Genomic DNA, 23,271 nt, shown 5'->3' with positions numbered 1-23,271 from the left:
AAAAAAACAACTAATAAGAGGACCAGGTGCAGGAAGGGATAATGGTGGCTGTTGAGAAGTGGGCTTTTGATTGACTTATCATTTATGTTCCTGGACTGGAAGTGGGTAAAGATGAGTGGCCTTATACTGAGTGCTTCCTTCCTTCAGTCGATACTGCTCAACAAGCCCTTAAGCAAGGCACTTTTGTGGCTTTGTAACTACACATGGATCAGCAGTAAAACTTCCCCTATACTGGAAAGCTACCAAGAATCTATGCATGGAAAAAAACACCTCCACTACTTTAAAGAAGGTTTAAAATAGAATAAACCAATCGTATACAACTTCTTCTTGCTTGGAGGTAGAACGGTATCGTTTCTCCCAGTGTCCGCCCCCTCATTTGGTCAAGTTCCCACTTCTTCACTTGTCACTCATATAAAAGAGGCGTCTGCTTTAGAGATGCATGGAGCCTCAGGGTGAGAAAACAGGAGCTACGAAGCAATCAAAGGTGAAGCAGGTGGTGAATCCAGCCAATCTGCTACAATGCCAGTGTTCATGTTGTTTTAAAAGAAATCCTGTCTGCTGCACATTTACACATTCGGCTCTGGGGTGTCTTTACCATTGTTCCCTCGGCTGTGGCCAACAGGCTCTTCGTCTGTGCCCAGAAACAAATCATGTAAAAATCTAAATTTAAGCAAACAGAGGGGGAACCAAAATTAATTTACTGCAACAATTTATTTGCCAAAAAAGCAGGTTACATGTTGGAACTTAATGATGCCACTTTGCAGATTTGCTGTTTTGTATCACATCATCGCGCTGCTTACGACTGGGGATCTAACTTATCAATTAAAATATCCCACAATCTCCATGTTCAACTGCATTCATTATTTTTCATTATACCCCGAGCATTCCAGCAAATCCAGCCAGCAGCTATTAAAACTTACCTACGCCAGTCAGATCTGCAGTGGGACTAGGAAGTCCTGAGGGAGTTCTGTGTTAATGCAAACCTCAACCTACACAACAACAACTACACTACAGCTGTAGAAAACATCCTCTAATTATACTTACACAAACAGCAAAATATAAAGACATTTTTCTGCGACTTCCTCATAGAAAACGATAAGCAGAGCAAAAGGAACGACTCACTCATGTCATGTTTACACGGTGCTATTCTTAGATTTCTTGTGTAAACGAAACACTTTTTTTTTCTCTCCATAGTAAAGAAATAAAAAGTAGTAAACAGATGCTAATTGGTGTAGGTGTGTTGACGTATGTACAGCTATTTATGACAAAAGAATGAAGCAAAGAATAAATGAATAAAAAGAATAGAATGGCAAACCGTTCTCAAACAAGACTCCTACAGGCTCCTTGGAGTTTCTACAACTTCACTGCAGTGTATTCTTTTTTTCATTTTTTTTATACAAAAGTTGTAATTGTTTCACTGATGTGTCCTAGTTGTATTCATTATTTTTTTTATTATGAAGGTTTCCTGTCTTGTCTCTCCTGGAAATGAGATATCATGCTTTATGAGACTGATTAAATAAATTTTAATAAAATAGTGATAATAAATCATCTACGTCCATGTTTAAACATTAAGCTTTACTGAAAAAATTGAAAAAGAAACTAATCTATGGACAAACCAGTTTTATAGTTTATTTCCTTTTGCATAGCTGTACACAAAAAGATAGAAATGTTTAAAATCATCAAAGTAGGTCATCAATAAGTGTAACCCGAAGCACATTCATTCAGCAAGTAATCAGTTTATTCTACTGGCTTGCTAAACATCTCAGTACTATAATGTTCTCGCTGCATGTCTATGCATAAAGAATGACAATTAAGTCATATTTCTTATTATGAACACAATTAATGCAAATACACTGCAAATATTTGCTATATTGCTCAGCCTTAGGTGGAGCTGAGGAAAACAAACCTGGCGTAGCTGAACATATGTGTGTGTTTGCAGGGAAGAATCCTGTTTAATTAGGTAAAAGCCTGTTGCTGATTATTAAGCAGAAATCATTTGCATGTCATTTACTCTCCACTGAAAATGACATACACCAGTGATCATCAACTGGCGGCCCGCGGGCCGAATACGGCCCGTCGAACCGTCCAATCCGGCCCACGACTGGATTCCAAAATTGTGAGGCTCAAAGAGAAAATATCATGTGGTCCACACTATTAAAGCAGTCAGTCCAGTCATTATTAAAGGATCTGTTTTCCACATCAACTTTTCGTTTCGTGGCCTTAGAGAGTGCCATTTTACCCGTGTTAAGAGGCCCTTTCCTGTCACTTCTGCGGTGCTTCTTTTTCAAGTGCTCTGTGAATAAAGTTGACTTGAGATGAGGCAAAATATCTCTATCACTCCTAGTGGTTGACTGTGGTACAGGTGATAGGAGCACTGACTCATAAAGGCTAAAAATGCCTTCAGTTTTGTAATGAAATGGAAAAATATAAAAAATAAACATCAAATAATAATGTTATGCCAAAATTCGATTTTTATTTAATTTTTGTTTGAGGGTCCGGCCCCCAAAGTGACTGTCCGGTAAAATTCTGGCCCTCTGGCAAATATAGTTGGTGACCCCTGACATACACCTTTCAGGTATGTGATTTTCCTGGTTTTTGTAGCACCGCACTCCACAGCGTAATAAACCTGAATCCGGTCACTCTCCCCTTTACTGAAGAGCAAAGAGGCAGACTGTAATACTGATGTCATGTGCACAGAGAACCTGGAGCTGCAGAGACAGTGAACAATGACACAACTCCTGAGACACTACAACAGCACCCGTGGTGATTTTACTGGGACATTTCCTGAATCACAGCACTACATTCAAGTAAAATTCATTTTGATGCAATATTTAATACAAAAATCCTCCGAGCCACAGCGTCATTCATTAATTCAGTCTCTCTCTGGCTCGGCTCCAAAAGGTCACCTGATGACATCATGATTCAAGTCTGGATGTTCGGCTTCACAGCTGAGGGAGGCACAGTGTTTGTAGATCCTGAGTTTAGTGAGCAAAATAATCTGAATATCATGATGTAAGTTCTATTTAGAGAGGAATTTCCCTGCAAGGATATTTTAGCAACTATATATGCAGTGATCAGCCATAACATTAAAACCACCTGCTGAATATTGTGCATGTCGCCTTCGAGGCTAGCCGCCAAAACAGCTCTGACATCTGAGGCATGTAGACTTGACCTCTGGCGGTTTCCTGTGATGTCTGGCATGGTGACTTTATCGGCGGATGATTTGGACCCTGTGGGTTACACGGTGGGGTCTCTGTAGATCAGGTTTGTTCCAGATCATTCCACAGAACCTCGATCAGATTGGGGAGTTTGGAGGCTACATGAACGCCTTGGCCCATTGCCGTCTTCCTCAAGCTGCTCCTGAGCAGTTTTGTGGTGTGAATTTCCATGTTGTGGCAGATGTCAAAGAAACATCTACACGAATGCCGGGACTTAAGGTTTTCCAGCAAAAACACTGCAATGCATCAAGATGATCAATGTTCACCACTTGTCACCGCTTTAAAATTATGACTAATCAGTATTGTTCTGCAAGCATTCTTCAAAACTGGTATGAAATTTCTGCTTGTCTACAATCCTTTACACCTTTTAATACTCTTTTAATTGTAAGCACCATCAATTTTGCACCTTTATTGTAAATACCATCAATTATTGCATCTTTTTTATTCATCCAGAGTGGTATGCCATGTTAAGCACATTGGTTTCCTTATTTTTCTAAAATATAATATCTATCTATCTATCCATCGATCTATGTTCCTGTTCAGTCTGACACTGATGATGGCAGATATAAAGGCATTTTTTAAGTCTAACAACACAAATGTTCCAGGCATTCAAGCAATGTATGGTACAACAGCGACTATCAGCATTCCCAAGAAATGACTTCTTCACATTTCAAGGCTGTTATCATTTCTCCACTGAGTGTGAAGACAATGTCTTATTTAAACTAACTCCAGGGTAAACAGGGTAGATGATTCGCTAATTAGCTGGTCTTTAAGAAACAGGGTTGGGAATTGTTTACGATTTCATGCTTCAGTGTGATTCTAATACTTGGTGTCAAAATTAGATTCAGAATCAACTCTGAATTCAAAACACTTCTCACTCCAGTTCACTGTGTGCGAAACCATTAACTCCAGTCTTTTGCTCAGTGAGCTGTAAATGAACCGAAACTTGCAGTTAAGGTTTTTTCTTTACAGTGGGTTAACTCGGAACCAACTCTCATTCTGAATGAAAATTCTGAAATTCAAGTGTAATCTATTAGTCAACATCACTGGTTATGCAAAAAGCTAAGGTTAATTTGTCAGTAATTGAGTGCTAAATATTCCAGAAATACTTGACTTGCAAAGCTAATTAAGTCATTAAATTTAATATGTGCAAATCCATGTGTTTTTTTCAAAGATGAACAAGATAACTCTAGTATGTATGAGTTGTATGCCATCTGGGTGCTGACTTTTCTGACCAGTAAATATACTAATATGCTTTTAAAAATCGATTATTGGCGTTCATGAAGATAAGAATCCCAGCTCCTATGTGTGTTTTTTTTTTTTATCAACCCCTCTCAGGAAATATGCCCTGCTACAAGTATCATTGCTTTGTCCTAAAGCCTCAGCGAACTGCTAACACTCAATCTGTATATGAAAAAGAAGAATTTCGTGTCAAATTACACCCCAAAAAGAGCAAGCTAATTGGTTCCTGCTACTCTCTGTAATAGAGACAATTAAAGATACTTTTTTATACCCTTGCAATAAGCCATCATGACAACAAAAAGCACACAATTCCAGCCCTACGATATTACTCATTACTTAGTGTGTATTAGTCCGGATCCACCACTGTCTCCCACACAGACACAGAAGAGAGAACTTAGTTCTGCCCACGCTTCACTGATCAACATTCACCGAGAATAGCTGGTGCAGATAAAAAAAAATAAAGTTAAAAAAATGTGACTGTCATACAATACGGGAGGAAATACTGGGGATGAGCGCATATTGTCTAACTCTGGCCTCAAACCTGACATTCAACTGACTGCTACAGTGGAAGCAAACGATGTGTGAATCATCAGAAGCAGCCTCCTATTCATTATTTGAACAATTTATCCGTCTCCATTTCCTCCGTTGCATGCGACATCCCAGAAACTACTGACCTGATTCCGACAAAACTTGGCTAAGTGATGCGTCTCATTCCTAAGAACCAGTATTTCACAAATTTACAACGATTTGCCTCAGGTGCACACGGAAAATGAAGTGAAACCAGATCCACAGTTTTGATTGACGTATACCATCATGAATTTTTGTAGACTACGAATAAAGCAATTCGTCATGACAAAAGTTCCCCATACTAACACAAGCAATTTTAGATTTTAGAAAATGGATGTTGTCATTATGCAGCACTTTTTTCCCCTCATCAAAGAAACTTCATGTTGTATGTTAACACATTCAAGCTCATTTAGTCTCAGTTTTTGTCACAGAATTGTTCAGATCACAAAAAGAGAAACGGCATTGTGCCATTTGATCTGAGTTCTAAATGAATACATTACATGACAGACATTAAGTACAGTACGCGACAGAAAATTGTGCTCCTATGATCACTGATGGCACCCTCCTACCTTCAGCAGATGTCTGAAAAAAGACACACAATTAATAGGCTGTAACAAAGCAGTGTAGACAAATCCACTCTGAATAGTGTTTTATTCCTACTTCACCGCGTCTCCCCACACACGGTTATCTCTTCTGTACGTTTCGTTCTTCATTTCTCCCACCCAGCAGAGCTGTCTAAAGTCTCCTGCCACCACTTTTCACCCCTCAATGGTTTTAATTGTCCTGATGACCTCAATCAAAAGACAATTACCAAAGGGGAGAGCGGCGCAGGCAATTATTGTCTTCAACACGAGACAGAGCACACCTGAATGGAGCTGCCTCCTTTCACAGTGGTAAAATTACATGTGCTGGCGGGGTGTTGTGATGAAAAAGTGAGCATTAAGTATGTGTCTGAAATGCTTATGTGTCCTCAGAGAAGCCTGAATATGAGAAGACACTGACACTTCAAAGCCACATGAGCAAGGTAGGACACTTACAGGAAGGTATGTAGAGGAATTCAGGGCAAGCTGAGATGAGTTAAAAATAGGTTAAGAGGGACTGTAAGCATACAGACATTCTCCACTTTGCTCTCCTATTATGAAAATGAAACAATCATTTTCGGAATTTGGCAGTTCGATGATTATTGACTGTGCATATTGTCATTGCAGTCAAAATGAGGCCTATTCCGTAAACCTATATCATCATGAAATGCATTGTCTGACACTGTTAAAAGTCCATCATTGTTTTAAGAATCAGTGCGTGCTGCAATGCATATTGGGAGCTGCTGAAATGACAGTCATTTCTTGGACTGAGGGAGGAGTAAGACAACAGAACTGTTTATCATTTCCGCAGCTGTTGGGGATCATGGAGAGGGCAAAGTGTTATTTGGTATATTCGCAAAGACACGGACAATCTATTTTGCAAATAAATCCTTGAAAGATAAAAAAAGCAAATGGGAGTTTTGGGTAATATATTTGACTCCGTGCAAAGTTAAACTTAACGCAAAGTCACATTATGATGCAGTGTAACACACCACGGTCTTAAGTCAGGCGAGGGAATGTGCACAACAACAGTACAATCAAACAGCGACTGCATTCCTGTTGAGTTAGGCGGATTTCAACAGGGCCACCTGCCTGCATCACCTGCCTTGTCATAATACCAGTGTATTTACACAGACATCTAGTCCTCTGAGACCATTAAATTACATATACCCGACCAAATTCCTAATGCTGCATCTGATCAGTGTTTTTTTCCTCCCTTTCAAACAACGCACCCTGTAGTGCTGTTTTCTTGAAACAACCAGAATGCCAAGTCATTTTAATGTTTCATCCGCGGCAGACTCCACCTGGGGAATTACGCTGACCCGAGGTAGAGATAGCTGCCAGGGGAGCACACGCCATCATGAAGCCCGTAAAGCCTGAAAAGTGGCATAAAAATCTAGCAGTTTCACCACGCCTCATAAATCCAAATGTTGTCCTCAAAATTTAAGCAAAGGTAAGAAGGCGAGCATATTTTCCTTTCTTCTCTCCGTGTTGTGAGCGCATATAGTTATGAGGGTGTTAATGAATTTTAAGATGATGAATTCAAACTGGCAAAAGAACAATTCACACTATACACTACTGGTAAACTATTTAGTGTGTCTGCAGTAAAAGCTGACCCTCAGTAGTGCAAGTGATGTTAAAACTGGCAGTAACATTGCCTGCAATAGTGGTAGTCCTGCAAGTTAAAGCAACTGAGCACTATAGGGGCTGCAGATGGAGTAACACTAAATAATACCACAACATTGTCTTGTATTAACAAAAAAAAAATCCTGAGGCAGATTATAAAAGCTTTAGATTAAAACAATCCTTTTGAACTGACTGTGTCTGAGTCATGCTGCTGCACCTAAACCTCTCCGTTTTGCTGTGGCAAGGCCATATTGTGCATTTTTCCTCAGTTATCTTCCCTTTTGAAACAAGTGCCAGTTGTAAAATTGACAGCCTAAGTAAATCTTTCTCTAAGAAGCTATCTTTAGTCAATAATATAGACACCAGCTTTGCAGAGGGCACACCAGACATCGGCCATGATTTATTTATTTATTTATTTTGTATTATTTATTTGTCCTTGGCCAACTTACACGAGTTTTGGGCCAATGTAACTTCTCTAGGATGTTTGTGCATCGCCACACTCAATGATCTGTGTTCAGAGTTTGACACCGGAAAGTTGTTGACGAATTCATCTCCTCTGTGTTCACCTGGAATGTCATATATCTAGAGGCATGATTGGTAACATTACCACCAATTTAGTTTCAACTGGCAAAGACCGATGTGGAAACTTGAAGCCTGCATTATACATACGTTGACAGGATTCAGGATGGATGCTTTTAGTGGGCACATTCTCAAGTGCAGGAAAGTACGTACGTATGTTTTTGGAGAATCCTAAAACGACCTTCACATCCAAATGACTCCGAAGTTGTGACTCATTTATTTGTGCATTGTTTGTGTGAGGAAAATAAACATTTTGGTTCCATTCATTTTCAAATTATGAGCATTAAACATCAGATAAATTGTGATAAATGGAGAAATAATGAGGCACAGATGGTTGTTTTGGTTGAATAAATGATCTACGAAAGGAATGAGACCACTTTGGAGTCATTTGGGTGTTAATGAGGTGCTGACAGAAAGGGCCTACACTTAAAGTTCTAATATTTAATTGCTTAAATTGTTTGAGCACTCATTTTTTATTCTGTGTTCACAAATGAATTTAAATCGTTGGGTGTCATACCTGACAAGAATGTTAATAAGTTGAAAATTTTATTGGTTTGATTGTTGCTAGCTCTAGTCTTATTTTGGTCTATAAAACTAAAGAAAATGTGGATTAATTTTTGCATTTTAAGTATTTTGAAGCTAAAGCAGTCACCATTTTTGTGTACAATTACCATGGTGACTGCTTCTGATTGTTGCTCCTTTTCATCAAGTGTTAATTTTACTGCAGCAGCTCATTCAGGAGACGATTCACTCCCCTGTATGCATTTTAATGAATGCAGATACTGCAAAAATATGAAACAGATTAAATATGTAAACTTTCTAATTAATTACCCACAGCAGTGCTGACACAACACTGGAAGTCCAGTGGGGAGAAGACATATTACTGAAAACTAAAACCCAGAAACACCTTCCGTATTCCTCGGGGCAGGAGTTCAGCAGAAAAAAACATGCAATGCCAACTGACTGACAATTCCTTCACACTGATAAATATTCACTGCTTGCCAAGCTGTTACTGAAAGTTTACAAAAGGTGACACTTTGTTCAGGTGAACAAGCGTCAACAACAAGCACAAAAGCAAGTCACAGATGTTACAATGCAAATTCAATTAGACAATTCAAAGAGTGAGAAAGCGATTAGCACAAGTCCATCTCAAGTGGCCTTGTTTCTTTTGAGTCGTCTTTTTTGTGGATGACAGGCTATTTTACTAGCTTACCATTTGTGACAAGCAAACAGTGGAGTGAAAAGAGCACCAGGATACCTTCAGAGTGCTGAATGATGTGTGTTAACCTCCAGCGACAGCCTGAATGCCGACACCTGAGCTCTATCAAGGAGCCAACTTTAGGTCGGCTCATTGGTTCAAATGAGCATCTGGTAATCTGTTCGGACTGCTTTGTCTTTTTGTATCCAAATGTCATTTTAGTTAAGCACTAAAGTAATAATCATTATTCTCCAGTAGTTTCATTCTTTGTTTTACAGTCCATCCAGGATTTCGCAGATTGTTGCGGCCGAAAATGCCTGAATTTGCGGCAGCTTTTCTAAAAAATCGTGATGTAAGCTGCAATGTTTTAAGCATATTTGTTGCGATAAAATTGCAGGAGACAGTGATAGTTGCTAAAAAATGTTCAGCTTAACATGTTTCAACATTGTAATTGACCATATCTATTCCGAAATTAATTTTTTAACGTTCCAACCCATTTTCACCAAAGCTGGCATATCATGGTGGGAAATTAGCAGCAGCCAGATACTGGTTCAACATGAAGTGGTTGGTAGATGTAAGGCCCAAAATGATCATTTACTATGGAATGAATCACATTTGGACATGTCTGTCAGTGGCTTATAAAGTTAATTTCACTTCCTGGCACACACATATTCACACACACACACGCTCACGGCTTGTCATGTCAATTAACAAGAAAAGCACTGAGAGTACAGTACTCCACCAACGCTGTTCATTATGCTGAGCACAGGCGTGTGTTATGCATGTGTGCGTTATGCACGGATACCAAATCATGTGACCTAAATATGTACCGGGTGGTGGGAATTGATGGGACTCAAAAACACCCTGACAATTTAATCAGTTGTTCCTTGTATCATTTCCGATGTGTCCACAGTGGTGGACTTGTAGTAGGATCGCAATGATGTGATTGTCAGCAGGCTGTTGAGGTAATGTGCACTTGTTGTCATGGTTACCCTGATTGCCATGGAACTATCAGACGCCGTGCCGCTATCTCAGTGGGAAATCCTTAGCAAATCCATGGATCCAGACTATAAGTCGCATCACTGCCAGAATCTAACCACTTGGTCCTTGTGTTATTTCTGACCTTCCTTGAAATTTTCATCCAAATCCCTTAGTCCGTTTTTGAGTAATTTTGCTAACAGAGGAAGGATTCATGTATGGTGATCGTCACATAACTCCGCTGTGTTCCTTGGCGGAGAAATTAATCTAACTTCCCTTCATTATTTCAGTGCTCCAACAGATCTGGATGCAATAGCTTCCATCATGGTGATTTGTCTGCTCTGTGGTCCGCTGCTTCAGCCTTTCTCCTCATATGTTTCGTGGTAGAAAAGTGTTTATCAATCGACCATTGTTTTTTTATTTTTTTGTATTCCACCACAATATTGCACGAGTGTAAAACAGTTTACTTCCGCTTTGGTGAAGAACATCAGGGAATTAATTGCTTTGCACAGTCTTCAGGAGTAATTTTTGTTGGTAAATGAGAGACATTAGAATGGGCCATGTCTGCATCTTCGCATGTCGCTTTGAGTGCCCAAAAAAGCGCTATATAAATTTAATCCATTATTCTGATTATTATTATCTTCAAACCAGAAACAAGAAAGTGAATTAGGTGACATACGTGCATTACGTTTGCGCTGGGGACAACTATGATGGAACTCACGGGAGGCGGGACAAAATTGTGGAAAAGTTGTGGTGATTGGACAAAATTGCAAGGTCGCACAGAATTTGCGGAGATTTGGTGAATTCACGTGAATTCACGTGAACTCACGCGATCGCAACATTGTGAATTCCTGGAGGGATTGGTTTTAATAAGATTACTTTCCAGTAAAGGCTTGTTGTGAGTCCTGTGAATTTTAACTGCTTGACATCGTTCCAGAATCAAACCTGTATTTTTTATATCATATGTTTAAATCAGCCCTATCAAAGCCGGAGCTCACTCAGTAAATGTCTTAACAAGCTTGTTGCATCTGAGCAAACTTTCCTTCTGACAGCAGCACGGTAAATCTTTCATACTTAAATTAAATGATCTGAAAATTTCAGATTTAGTTTAAACTTCCCAAAAATTTATAGCTGCCGTGCAATTTCCACCACTTACGTGAGTTTAGTGTAACATGTTCCCCTGGGAAGAGGCTCCACTCGCTCCTCTATTGTTTGTCACTTGCGTCGTCTCCCCACTTCTCTGAGTGGTGCACATTTCCCCAGGGATACATCATATTTACTAGTTTCAGGAAGATACACAGAGGGCCTGTCTTGTGTTTGGCTTTGTGTTTTTAACTCCAACAGTAGCATATTCTGATAAAAACACTTGCTGTGCTGCAAACTGTGTTTTTCAAGTTGAGCAGCAAAGTCTGAAACAGATTCAAGTTTCCTGATAGGACTTAGTTGTACTGTGATGCCGTTCCAAAAAATCTTTGGCTTATTATGAAGCAAGTAAACTAAGAAAAAGTCAGTCTGATTGATTGCTTTCAGAAATCAGCCAAATTCCCACAGCCACCGATGCAAGTGGTGTCTCACTTTGTAATGGAAGATTTGAGTAAATATGAGCAAACGGCTCTTTAGATCATTCTGGTCTCCAGTGTTTTAAAAAAAAAAGCATTCCCACAAGAACTCTTAAATCCATATCACATCACAAATTCAGCACATGTAGCAAAACAGACAGACAGAGGCACATGTCAGCTGCTCTTCACTGATGTTCCCCAAAGAAATACAGTCTAATATTTACAGTACGACGGTCCTTTTTATTATAAACCTGTGCAACCTTGGTTAGTTTATGTATTTAGAATTTTGTACCACATTGGATACTACCGTACTCAACCGTAACCAAATCTAAGTTTGACAGACGGTGAAATGCTTTAGACAATACGTCATGTAGATAAACTGATAAGAGAACTGGTGGGAAACAGCAGTAAGAAAGTAGAAGTATGTACAGAACCGTGCAACTAAAGCCTGTTGGAGTTTATGGCTGACCCAGTCAAACTTCCCGCACCTGGTTCACAGTAAAAGCAAAGTTAAAGCTCTTTCCAGACTCCACATAAATTCACGTCTGTGCAATTTGTTGTTCTCAACATCATCTCGTGGAGCAAATGTTCAGCTGTAAAAAGTAGCCGTGCACTTAAAACTGCACCAGCTCTCGCTAATGTCTCTCCCACAACATCACGACCATGAATTTCCATCTGTACAATCCATCTAGATGACAATAAGATAATGGGGCAGCTCACCCCTCTCATTAAAGAACACCAGAGACAAATCTGTGCTCTGAATACTTAGGAAATTAGGCAGTTCAGCTGTTTGCAGCTGCTCTGTCAAAACAATCATGGGGCATGACACTTATGTGGAAAAAACTTGTGCAGCACAAGGCACTCAGGATTTGAACTGTCATGTCAGAAATTTAACAAACTCCTCCTCGTTGTCTGACTGTGTTTAATGGTATCTCATCTATTAGACAGCGAATTCTGATCTGAAGCTTGACTTTCAATAAAAATTTGCAAAACACATCAGAATTGCAAAAGCTGTCAGAAAAAGTTGCAATTAGCTATTTTTCCTAAATTGGTCAGCTTTCGTTAAGACGATCTGACATGGCTCAAGGATGACTCATAGCCTGGTGTGTTGGGCTCAAAATTCATCAAAAAAAAAAAAAAAAAAAGCTGAGTGAACTTTCTGCAAAGGTTCTCTTTCATTCCAATTCTCCTATCAGACGAGGGGTTCAGAGAGGTCACGCAATGTGGTAAATTTACTGGATCTGAAATGGCTTGTGGGGCTCTGCCTGCCCGTGCTCAATAAAATTCTGAGCATGATTTGTAGGTTAGGTAGTGTGGCTCAATATAAAATACATTTTGCTATTGCTTAATTGTTGTAATTAAAATCCTTTCTCTGGCCATAAATGAAACATATTTATAGTGTGACACCCAAGTCTGCCACACGGACACAATCCCTAAAAGCAACTGGTTATTTTAGGATCTTCCTTTCCTTAGAGAATATGTATGAATTAATCAGTTCACTATAACCTTAAAACAGTGGCAAAACATTGCTTTGCTACAGCCAGGGGTTGACACACACTAAACAACCCCTCACCCAGAAATATCCCTCTGTAATATCCCTCTGTTCTCCTGCTTGTTAGACAAGGACGCCTTGTTTTAATTGTTTTGTTAAAGGGAGACGGTGCCTGGCTCCCACAAACATGAATAAATGGTATGTGAAGCATCATACAGACCACATTTACATATACAATAATTCAAGCATTTGCATTCACAGACAATCTGTGGAGTTTTTTTCCAGCAGAGGACGGTTGCTGCATACACTCACACAGCAGTTGTGAAGCACCTGGAACTTTGCACTTTCAATTTGTTCCTGGCAGAACACAGCTTCCGTGTGTCACACAATTATGCTTTGAATGAGCTTTGCTGAAAATTGAGATTTAATGAGTATGCGATCTGGCGCATGAGGGGCCAGTCTCAAGGCTCACTGTTGGCTCTTTACGGCTCAGGTCAGCACAGTTAACACCATCCACTTGCACGGTTAACAACAAAATGACTGGCTGCTTCAAATGAATTAGCCTGAATCCAAACAACTGAGCTAAAGTGCCAACGGTGTGTTGTTCTATTCTGGAGTACATGTAATGGCACAGAGGGAGCAGCTGGTAATGGGTGCATCTGGATAGAAACATAAAATGAAAACAAGAAAATGTAGTTACAAACTATTTGCCAAAAATCCAAAATGGCTGAAACAACAAACTGAGAAATCCCCTGATGATACTGAAAGGCAAAAAGTCTTGCTGAACACTGTCTGAAACTTCAGTGATTCACATTCATGCTCTGATTTCTGCTGATGTCTGACTGCGCGCACACAATTAAGGTAAGAAGCAGAGACGCACACCGAGTGAAGTGAAGTAAAGGTCGCATCCGACGTAGAAATAATGTGACCTGATTTTTTGCTCAAATCAAGGGGCACACGTTGCTATGGTAACGACAGCGTAGCCTATACAATGGAGGCTGACAGTAAAGGTGCGTTTGGAAAACCCTGCTTTCATAGAGACGTGACAGTGGTGCAAACAGCGATAGCTATTTTTAATAAGTGGCCACATTTGAAGAGTCACATCTGGCGAGTGAAATTCAGCAGCCAGCGAAATGTAGCTGTGGGTTTCTATGTCACGTCCTCATCCCCAGAGCAGCTCTGTACAGTCCCATGGCACATTTGTGGCAATGACATATAGATCTAATTAATCCTCAGTTTATTTGAGTGCAATCTCCACTGCCTGGCTCGCTAAGTGATAAAGTGCCTTCGTGTCCTCTACGGAGAATACAGTGATGCTACTGGCTGGTTAACATTAGCAGCTAAATTGAGTATTTTCATCTGACATCATTTCTGTAATCTATGATCATTAATAGCAATGAACAAATCCTCGATAATAGTTCCAGTGAATGTGACAGTGGTGCACTAATAATACAGGAAAAGACAAGTTTTCACTCATTAGATCAAAATATTAGGTATTAAACTAACATTAAATAAGAAGGCTACATAATCAGCTTGGCTTAAAGAATTTAACTGAGCTCATAAAGATTACAGAGTTCTAAGCTTACATTTATTTTCAGGAGAACTGGGACCTTTGCATGAAAAAAATTGGGGCAATGTGAATAAGGGTTTTAGCATTTTATCCACTCTAAGTCCAAGTATTAAATTCTCTTTTTAAAAATCTTTTCAAATGTTTGAGTGAATCTTTTTTCCGTCAACTGTTCAACTTCGGAAAGTTACTGAACCTGGAACAACTCGGAAGGCAAAGTTGACATCTGGAATTAGGAGGATAAAGTTTTGGCAGCCTAATTAATGTTGTTCCGACCTGAAAATGGGATGAGATTACGGCTTGAGTCATCTGCAGATAAATGTTTGTGCCAAAGATGCTCAGTGTGCATAATGAAAACAAACATATACACTGCAGCAGAAGATGGCAAATGTTGATTAAAATATGTATGTACACATTGAAATAACAGTAGCTTGTTAAATTTGAACATGTAAATCACATTTTTTTTTCTAAAAATGTGTGCAAAAGTGTGGGATATAAAGTGATTTAAAATAAAAATCCTGATTTCAGATAAAAATCAATGTTGAATCACTTTATTCTGAACATTTGTACCCTGGAAGATGCCAGCAGTGACTCTCACAGTGTGAAAAATGCTTGAATTGCTACGTGTTAAAGAGCGGCTGCAGTTGGATTTAAAGCTGCTGGTGTAACTGGTAAATGTTAAGGGTCATTACATTTATGCATTTATTATTAAGCTCTCACAGAGGTTGAATGTTGAAGAAGGCATGTACACTCTAACTTTTATGCATTTCCATGTCAAAATATCATCCGTTTACAGTAAAAACAGAAAAAAATCCTGTTGTTTGCAGTGTCAGACCAATGAAATCAGAAGAACGTCGACTTGTTGAAATAAAACGATGCATTTAGCTGTAATGCAGTCAATTCTCAAGGTGCTTAAATTGTGTTTTTCCAGGCTTTTTTAAATCTGTTCCTTCAATTTTTTAACGTAATAATAATATGAACTAAAAGTAATGGCTGACTGAATGGTAAGTAGCACTCTAAACCACAAAGCTATGGAAAAGTGTGCACAGACATGTAGACCATTTGCTTCAAACATTGGAGGACATTCTATAAATTTGAAGCTCAACTAATTAAATTACCTAGATACTGTAGATTAATGTGTACGTGTTCCAGACCAGAGAACACCATATTCTCCTCTGCAGCAGATGATTTGCATTTTTGTTTGACATAATTACGGACCTTTAGTTTCTGACCAGTTGAAAGCTGCTTATCAAAAGCATCAGCTCAATAATTTTACAACTACATTGTTAACTGAATGTTCTGAACTCTTTTTGGGGGGCTATTTTGATAGGCTGCATTACAATAATTCGCCTTGCATATCTACAAACATTTCTGTTCTGCCATCCCTCGCTGTCTCATCTCCCATTAATCTCCCATTATGTTAAATATTACATTTATTGATCTACTGGACAGCCGGAAAATGAGACAATTCAGCAGCCTCTCATCCACTGCTCAGCACTCGTCTTATCATTTTATTAAGAGCTAATAATTTAAAGAGATGCTACAAGGAAGGCTGAACTCTGACTTATAAATTATGTCAACCATATGAATAAATTACCGCTCGCATTGGAAAATTGGCACAGCTACTGTGGAAATGCAGAACAAAAAGAATTTCAATCAGAAAAAACATCAATGCTGCACACACTAATATTTTAATCTCATTTTTTAACAATGTAACATTATTCTTTTTGTTCCGTTTTTGTTTTTCTGAACCACTGCTGCAGTCATAACGCGACCCATAGCACGCTGACAGCTGGTTTCAAGAAGCAGTGTAGGCCTAAACATCAGCATTCACCACACAATAGTAGCTTTGAATAAAAGCCTTGAATAAAGCAGCTTTCTTGCCTTTATTTCCTGTAAAATGCATCAGTGCTTCTGTCTTATCCCAAAGCCTAATGAAGCTTCACAGCATCCTAATATCTGGGGGACATTTTACTGGTATTAGGGCCTACATTTATTAAAGCATGCAATCTGTGTACTGATGTAAAATATTATTCATTTTTGTAGTTAAAAGTAGCAGATCACACGCTCAGCATGGTCACTGGCTTTGTGTCAAATGTATCAGATCAAGATTTTCATCAAAAAGTCATTCATAGCATGAAACCAACCACCAAAACACATTCATATGAGCACCGTTAGATCACAGTGTAACAAAACGGTACTGAAGAATTTATACATCTACATCACCAGAGAAGAATAAATCCAGTGTTTGTCACAAGAGAATGAATGGGGAGGAACTACACAAGCAGAGTAGAGCTAAGCATAGCAGCCCTCTTAGTGGTGTTCTGACAGATTCCTCCATACACATTTCATCTCTCGGGAGAAAGGAGGCATGAGAGTGGAACGTAACAACTCATCATGAGCCTGCAGGATGCATGACTTAGTGCTGTAAGAAAGGTGACCCTAAAGCACGGCTTCTCTTCTTTTTAATGTACAGCATTGGTGCTTTCGCTTCAAAAATGCCTACTGGGCTGCAACAAGAGACCACTGCGTAGGCTCACCGTGAGTTAGTGGACGGGAAGATGGCCTAAAAAAACACATCAGGGGACTATTTTACAGCATAGTGACCTACAGGGTTCCTTTAATGGATATAAAGTGTTCGCATACTGATAAACCTGACAGTATTTTCTAAATGTCATGCATGAAAATTCTATTTATATATGAGCCAAACAAAACTGTACTCTGGATATATCCATGCTTGCAGTCAAACATACAACACATAAAAATTACATTATGTAAAGTCAAAATAAAGGTTCCAATGCCACACTACAGCCACATTTAACATCCAATTAATTATCTAAGAAATGATGGTATCTGGTTTAACGCTTTCATGAAAATCCGAGAGAGGAACTGAAAATTTCACATAATGAGCCAGCAAAGAAGACATGTAGGCAACAGGGCCTAAAGACATTTTCACAAGGGTTAAAGATCAAAATGTAGAAGGTTATTTCTACATAATTACATACAACAACAACAAATGTAGTACGGATATCCATTCATCTCTGAAGGTTGCTTTGCTTTCTGAAGACACGGCTGACGCTTGCTCTGTCTTTGAGGGTTTTTTTTCATTTATTAAGTTACCACAGAAAATGCCTCCAACTAATTCTTAATGTCCTGTCTGTAGTAATGATAAAGGGAAATTGAATTTAGAGCACAAAACAGACAGCCTGAATACACTGAATGGTCATAAGGGACAAGGCCTCGAGTTCAGCTAAAGATTATGCAGAAACCCTGCATGTCATCTCATTCTTTTCCTCCCATTACACCCCTTTTTATCCCATTTACCATCTGCCACACAGAGGATTGTTTACTAACACAAAAATAATCAAATCATGCAGCAAGACGCATCATATTTTTTGACTTTGTACCTGAAGGTCAAAAGTGTGTCACTAATTTCGGCTAATCTTTCATTTTGTACTATCAGCATGATGCAGATATAGCCTTAGAACCTGTATTTGACTCCCCTGAAACTGCACAGGCCGTTTTTACACCTTCATCTCACTAATCTGTCGACGGCATGAGATTGTTAGACGTTTGGAAGATAAAAAATCAAAGAGTGCTGTGCTTCATCATGGCCCTGCTAGATAAGGCCCTTTACTGTCACATAAAATCAGGAGCTGCCTACTGAAAAACACTCCATCCTCAGGCTATTCCCCACCATCACCATCATCACTACTCTCTCCATACCATCTCCACAACTACTTGATGTTCACTTCACTGACAAACTATTTCCAGAGAAAAAAAATCAAACCCACCACCACCTATTTCAACACATGAATGATGTGTTTGAGTAAAGGATGCTGCTGTAAAGGTTTTATTCATGCAGGAAAAAGGTTTTGTCTCGTGCCCCCAGCGGCTTCATATTTCCACAAATAAGACCCACATATTTTCAATCAGGGACGTGCTACTGCTGCTGTTATTTCAGATACTCGGCTAACATGCAATTAATAAACTTTAACACTTTTTCAATTTGCACATGTAAATGGTGTCAAAGAGGAAGCCTGCGGGTATCTTGCTTGCCTAAAGTTTACACAATGAGGACAGCACGAAGACAAACAGATAAAGAAGCTGCATAATTAGCTAACCTGAGGCTGTGGAACACATTAACCAACCAAAACAAGTTGTTTCAGCCATTAGGATCAGCTGCTAAAAGCTGCAAAAAAAACAAGGGAGAGAGAGAAGTCACACCGACGCCTGCATGTCACTTGTGTTAATTGCATTACTGCTTAACATATGCACACACTTGTCATGGTGCACGGATTGATTGTACAAGCAGCTGGCTGCATCTTAAGAATCAGAGCAATCAGATAAAGGTGAAGATACGATGCTGAAGAATGAGGCAAAGGCTGCAATCATATTCACAGCAGCAGTACTTTGGTATGACAACATCTGTGTGACTTAAAATTGTCTGTTTGACTCATTGGACATCAAATCCAAGTCATTCATAACAGTGACAAGTGGAGGGGGGTGCTGAAAGTCAGTCTTTCTTACGCAGATGCTTCCAAGCAATTATATAAATTAAGTTGTCAGATGGGTCATGAGGGATGTTTGTCTTCCAGGCTCTGCTAGACCACTGGGCCTCCCTTACAAACAAAGTGCGAGATAGGAAGGCAGCCAAATAAGGGTTTGCCACTGTCAAGATTACCAACATTTCCTAAAAGGAAGTTCTTTAATCTAACAAATGCACGTCATCTCAAATCTTGCCAGGGAGCGATTCCCAGAACCTACATTCTTAGTCACTGTTGTGTTTTGAGAACAAAACTGCACCCTTGCATCCTCTGTGCAGGGAAAAGCATGTTGTTTACACATTTCTGGATGCCCAGTGATTTCCTATTGCTGCCTCGCCTCACTTTTGTCACCGTATAAGAATAACTACATAGTGCTCTATGCACTGAAGCCATACACTGTGATGCTGTCTTTGAATATCTTTGCTTCTATCATATTAAAAAACAGACAACACTCCTCGGGGATGTGTTGGGTACAAAGGGTGTTCTGCAAGACGTTTTTGCCTATTTTCACTTTATTACTTGCAAATCTCAGAGTGAAAATAGGACTCCCCTGGGTGCCATTGTCTTGGTGAGACAGTTTCTATCCCTAGCCTCTTTCTTGTCACTGCTGAGATGCTTTCTTTTTGTCCCCAAGTGTCCCAAAGGCTAGCCTTCACCAGAGTTGTCATTTTCAATTAGCTGTACCCTACATGCATTTGTGTGTTGGTCCATGTCAATAACCATTTCATGTAAGGGAGGATGGGGCAGCTGGAACTTCAAGACATATTTCATTTCAATCAAGGTTAGCCCGTCTGTTAATTTGCATTCCATCTCACACCTGCCCCCAAGTGGATGTACAAACATTTTAAAGCAGGCTTTGCAAGCAAATAACTGATTTACATCTAGTAAGGATGGGGGTAACCTCTGATTCGTGCCAAGTGAAACAGGCACAGCTGTGCTTTCCCTCCACCTTTTCCCGTGATATGCAGGTGAATCTCCTCCTGATTAGAGCATCTGATGACTTCAGCTATACATCCCCTTTTGAGATGAGCCACTTTCAGATGATTACAGGAAAATAAACTCAGCGGCAGAGTGGGCTGACACGGCAATCATTGAAGCACATGAAAGGTATATAATATAGATATATAAACATTATGGCAACGTATAGGTCATTTGAAAACACAAGCATGCTTTCAAGCTATACCTCCATCATTAAGTCTTAATGCTCCACACTAGCAACACCGACAGGAAAGTGGAAGTGCAAGTTACATGATTTACCGCTGAACATGTATAATTCAAAGTTCAACTTATTTGACTTTACTTTAAGCTACATTTATTGTTTTTTTTTCTTCCAAAACCTTGAGTCAAACAGGCTCCACTTCATTAATGAAATATGGTGCCTACATCTAAAGTGAACTTATTTACCAGTGTGTGACATAACAGCGAGCCGGATATGCTCAGCTCAGAAACCTTCAAACAAAGCTTGCAGCAAAAAGACTTGAGTGGGCAACTTTTCTCTGTTCATATCCCACTCTCACACTATACATACACCATATGCACAAGTATGGAACCTGCAGGTCAGCATGCGTCAGATGAGGATTTTAAGCGTCACGATTCATGGAAAATGAAAAGCACATTTCCTGCATATAGAAAATTATTGTCAGTTTTGCACTTGTTATTGAACTGTCCACCATTTATGTGGATGCTGTCACCATCAGCAATGTTTCTACCAGCGGTGTTTCCAAAGTATCACAACAAACATTTGAACAATTCTGTTGTGACTAAAGTCTACACATCACACACCAGTCCCTTTATTTTCAGAGAGGAAAACTGGTCCAAAGGGCTTTCATTTAAATCTTGAGTCTTGAATATTGTAGTGACATACTTAGTGACTTTAAATTAGTAACTTGCCTCAAAATAGTACAATGCTGTTGCTTGGTGTCTGAGTGGACCGGCATTAAAAATGAAGAAAACCCAGAGCAGCAGAGGGATTTACTGACAGCAGACAGACCTTTAAAGGCTGTATTTCCTCTTTGGCAGACTTAATTCTATCTGCCACCACTGCACTAATTGCTGTCATTGAAGAGAAAGTCAGACAAACTTCAAGGAAAAAAAAGAGAGGAAACAATATCCTAATTGAGTAATGGCTTAATAATACCCCCTTTTCTCTCTGTGCATCCTCCAAACACAGCCCAAATCAATAGGATCAAACAAGACTGTGAGAGCCCCCCAAGCCACAATGCACACCCAACTGTCACCAGCATTGTCAGATGATAGTATTATACTAAACATTCAACCGCAGCAAAGCCGCAAAATTAGACTTTGGAAAATTTGCATATCTCTGATTAGATAAGTCCTGTGGGTCTACTTGTGTGGTAAGCGGTGTGTTCGATGCCTCCTGCTCTGCTAACCTAAAGATGCTCTCCTATGGAAAAAAACAAACAAACAAACAAATAAATAAATAAAAGAGGACCTGGCAGTGCAATCACAGGAGTGCTCTTTTCTTTCACAAAATATTGCCATGGATCCCTTTGAGCTCCTATCAAAAGCAGCTGCACCTCAAACCCACTTCTGTGTTAAGTATGTTTCAAAGCAGGCTCTGCTTTCATTGCTGTTCAGGGTTCAGTGTGGGACACCTTTAATTTGAGCCTCAAAACTGGAAAGATTATTTCAACTCCTCCAGTGGGTGATAAATAGCAGGGATGCTTCATTTGGACACTGTGCATCTTGGCACACCGAACACTTTGCATCAGCCACATGCTTAATTTTGACTCTTTAGGAAAAAGTAGTAGCCATTCTAGTAAAATTAGGAGACATAGTCATGACAAGTGTGTAGTTTGTAGCTTAAATATTACATTTAAAGTCATCAGCTGCATTTAGGGGATTTTTTTTTTCTTGCAGAGATCACCAACCACAACTTGTCTCTCTTTGAGCAACCTCACACAGATGCACATTGCAACCCCCAGAAACAAAACAAATAGAAGCAAAGTATGACACTTTACTCACAGAAATACAAAAAGTCGTCCTCCCCTTCGTGTTTTCTTTCCTCTCCCGGCTGCTCTGGGTCGCGGTGGCCGCCGTACTTGCCTCTGTCTCCCGACCCAAACGGCGGAATGGCAGCGGTGTGAACAATATCCAGTGAAGTCCGGGTCCTCGCTCTATCTGGTTCGCCAGCGCAAACAGCACATCTCCAACTAAAACCAGCAGGAAACAGGTAGATTTCGGTCGATATCGAGGGTTTCTTTTCTCTCCACCTTCTCTCGGGCGTCAGACCTCTGCGTCCACTTCAGGGAGCTCCGTGCCGGTGCCGTGCGTCGTGGCGGACGGAGGTTTGGTTCAGTCTCCTCTCAGTGAGCCTTCACCGCTGCAGCCGGCTGAGTCTCTCTCTGCAGCGCAGCATCCCATCTCACTGGTGCTGAGGAGAGAGAAAAAAAGGTGGCCCTTAGTTAGTTATAAGGAGTGGCATTGCATCAGTTTCTTCCACTGTGTACAGAGATCCTGGTCAGGATGTGTTTGACTATATGTAAGTCGGCTCCCTTTTATGAGACTGGATAAATGATAAGTTGGTGTTATGAAAAAGGCTGTGCATTGCGCGCAAGTAGCATCAATATGTTTCCCCCATTTCCACTTTAAAAAAAAGTGCAGACACAATGGCAGAAAGTTGACTTGCGCAATTTAACGTATGAGTTAGTACATTGGGGAACAGGCACATTTTGCTCAAGTTAATTTCTTATTTATTTATCAATCTATTTATTTATTATTTTTAACCTTACCATGTTTTTCTAATTTGTAATTTATCTAAAAAAAGCAATAATGAAACTAAATTGTAAAGCCAAGACTGAAGCTAAGTCAGCACTGATGTTATCTTTAAGCTAGCCCTGACGTAGCATGTTTCGCTAAAAGAGGTAACTGAAAATGTTACTATAAAATGTATTTAAGTTGATATTCGTAATTATTCATTATTTGTACCTCTTTTTAATAAACACGAGGCAAAACATTTTTATTCAGAATTTACCCACTTTATCTATCAGGATACACTGGTCATCATTTTTAAAGTAAACACAACAGACGCAACATTAAAACACACATCTAAGTAAATTTACAAACATGAATGAAAATAAATAAAGATAAAGGAATC

The 23,271-nt window shown here is 39.5% G+C and overlaps 1 protein-coding gene across 6 annotated transcripts in view; it reads right to left on the bottom strand.

Annotated features, from left to right (window-relative positions):
• cntn5 (contactin 5) overlaps positions 1–22,709 on the bottom strand; it is a 108,881-nt gene extending 86,172 nt beyond the window's left edge. For 2 of the 6 annotated variants that reach the window (XM_022189027.2, XM_022189031.2), the window contains exon 1: positions 22,140–22,709. The gene's annotated coding sequence lies outside the window, so the exon portion shown is untranslated. The remainder of the gene's footprint in view (positions 1–22,139) is intronic. The other 4 variants (XM_022189040.2, XM_022189036.2, XM_022189044.2 and 1 more) reach the window with 2 other exon arrangements.
• Between the last annotated feature and the right edge of the window lie 562 nt (positions 22,710–23,271).

The sequence above is a fragment of the Acanthochromis polyacanthus genome, chromosome 13 (genome assembly GCF_021347895.1).
Source record: "Acanthochromis polyacanthus isolate Apoly-LR-REF ecotype Palm Island chromosome 13, KAUST_Apoly_ChrSc, whole genome shotgun sequence".
In the NCBI taxonomy this organism is placed as follows: domain Eukaryota; kingdom Metazoa; phylum Chordata; class Actinopteri; family Pomacentridae; genus Acanthochromis; species Acanthochromis polyacanthus.
Note: the sequence above shows the minus strand (reverse complement) of the source record. Positions and strands in the feature narration are given on the sequence as shown.